A 2,981-nucleotide genomic window follows, 5' to 3' on the forward strand; every position below is an offset into this window, starting at 1 on the left:
AATTTTTATAAACTGGTTTTCTTACCAGAAGTGGGCCGATCAGGCGAAAGTTAGGTTGGAATTTACCCCCTTCCTCATAATGTTATCGACCCCCACCACCACCCACAGTTGCGGGATAAACACGCTACTGGACAAGGGTCCATTCTGTGGAACTGCAAAAAGGGGTCACGTAACATATTGCAGACATGTTGAGGGGGGGGGGGGGCTGTTGAATGTGCGATATTACGCTGAGAAAATCACCTCCCACAGGTCAGGTCACTTCCTCGGCAACGGTTCACGCGTATTCCTTATCAACGTACAATGTATTACACTAATATAACGTTTAGTACACACAATCAAAGACAGCAATTTTACATCCTACTTTTATAGAACATTTTCACAAATTATTAACTGAAAATGTGTAACTACTTTCAACATAATAGTCACCACAACAGTTACAACAACAGTACTCTTATTTTGCTTCCCTTCGGAGATTCAAGCCATTTTAAAACTTGAGTTCACACAACCACGGTGTTCACACGGGCCGTCGGTGCGAGCGAATAGCCATGGATTGACCGTGAGCAGGGAGAATGCGATTAACGGATGACGTTACACAATGGGGCGCATCAGAAAACGTCAATCGTTTCAAGGTAAACACAACGTCACGGGTACCAATAAGTGACCGCACAGGGCTCCTGTATTCCGAGAAATAATGCCTGTAGCCTTCATTTTTTACTGGCAACAATCACTATCTTGACCAACTTGTAAACAGCACTTTGGCCACATTAGTGACCATGACCAGAGCTCCTGCTTTCCGAGAATGCCGTGTGGCAACAATTATTTATCATTATTGACCAACTTGAAAACAGCAACTACCGTAATTATGTGAACAAGAACATCTGTGCTCACGTTTTTAAAAATGTATTTACCATTGCATAACACATGGTGTTTGAGGGGTGGGGCCGGGGGAGGGGTGGAATACAAAGATCAAGCCGTGACATTTTGAATGTTATGTGTTATCCTAGACATAATAACTACGGGTAACTGAAGTTGCACATTTCTTGGGAATATCCACAAGAAATTATATTTACAGTGAGATTTTGGAACCTGGCTCATATTTCATTATGATTGCCTGCATGCTGTGATCCATTTCAATGTTTGTATCACTATCAGGTGATTATTATGTAACATACTCATCCGACAATTTCGACTCTGTGTGGGGGCCCATTGTATCAGTTGCCTAGCTCCTCAATATGATGAGGTCAGTTTGGAAGCTTTTGATGATCTATAAAATATGTGCCTTAACGCTCTAGAGGTTCAAGAGCAAATGCCCGGTAATTGTCGGTGCCACAGGCAACTCCTCCAAGTGACGAAAGTGTTATTGTTGGTGGGAGGGGGATTCAATCGTCAACCATGATAAATACTTGGGTAACAAGCGAATGAACTTTCACCAAAACGTTGGAGTGTGGTCGGAATTGTCAAGTTTGTCTCTGATTTTGGTCGTCCGGTTACGCAAAACTTCCAATTGATTTCGCGTAAAAATGGGTCAAGCGTTTTCACACTTGTTTCAATTTAGTGAAAGTTCAAAGAATATCAGGGTAGGCCTATGATATCTTCATTCTTCATCCACTTGTAAAAAGTAAGAAATAGTCCCACTCAGGAATTCGGTTCATACGTTTAAATTATACAACAGTCACTGCAATATCGGCAAGATTTTTGTGTGTGATGACGTCCTGTAGTGTAACTTAAACCTCTGAAACGACATATGACATTTAGGACAGTTAGAAAATGTACATGTATTGTAAAGGAAAAATACGTAACGTTGAAAAAAAATATAATCCCCCCCCCCCGAATTTCGAAAGTGGGGGCATTTACCATTGGGGTCCAAGTTTATTTACTGGTCTGCATCTGGTGTTTTTTTAAAGTGCACATGTAAACAAAGTGTGACGTTATTCTATTGACTTTCCGGTTCGCAGGTACAATCCGGTATCCGCCGTTCGCACCACTGATACTAGCGCCCATTGCCTAAACCATATCATGGAGCTGTGTTTTATAGCTCCATGACCATATGGAACTTGCCACTTTGTACTACTTCCGGTTCCAACCGTTCCAATGATTGCCAATAAGTTCGGGCAAGGACCTGATTGGCAAGCGTTAGTACAGTCGAAGTCAACTATAGTCCTTGCGCGAACTTGGCATGCATGATTGCTGCGCTATAGTTGTAATGACGTCGTAATCAATGCGGTTTACGCCGGTAAATAGGCCTAAACCATAGAGCGGTATAATAGCTCTATGGCCTAAACCCATTTGCCGAGCTAGCTCATAAATACAAATTATAGGCCTACCCTCAAAATATTCTAGAGTTCTGAAAGCCACAACAGATCGATCGAAGAGCTATGGCAATGAACATCTGGCCCGGATTTGGGACTTCCAATTTTGAGCATTTTGGATGGGCTCGAAAGTTGTTTTTTTTCCCGCCTTGGGAAAAAATAGGGGTATAGTCTTCTTTGGGTGAGAATTTTCAATTCAATTCAATTCAATTCAATTTATTATTAACCATCATGATTAAAAACATGAAAATCAACACCCCGTGTGTTCAAAACAGTTTAAAAGACAAGACAAATCCACAACAATTTATCAAAACAGCTTACAATCACACTCAAACACAATATGAATACAAACGAGTACACCATTATACAGTCTGATTTAAAATGATAAATCATCTTTTAAAAGTGATAATTAATTAATTAAAATGTGGTATGACTTGGGCAAGTAGATCTCTTTAAAAGCGCTGTGTATTTGTATGTGGAAGCATGATTTATTTTAATGGTCAACCCACCAAAACAAAAACAAAAATGAAAAGAAAACGAAGAATGTTGATCATCATTTTTTCTGTGCAGCCTAAATACCTTCTGAGACTGGTTCTGAGTATTTGAAAAGGAATTGTGAAGTATGGACCAATCATGGGCATTTGCGTGCTGGCTGGAAAACAAAAATAGCGC

This window comes from Patiria miniata, unplaced genomic scaffold (assembly GCF_015706575.1).
Source record: "Patiria miniata isolate m_02_andy unplaced genomic scaffold, ASM1570657v1 HiC_scaffold_10, whole genome shotgun sequence".
NCBI classification, from domain to species: Eukaryota; Metazoa; Echinodermata; class Asteroidea; order Valvatida; family Asterinidae; genus Patiria; species Patiria miniata.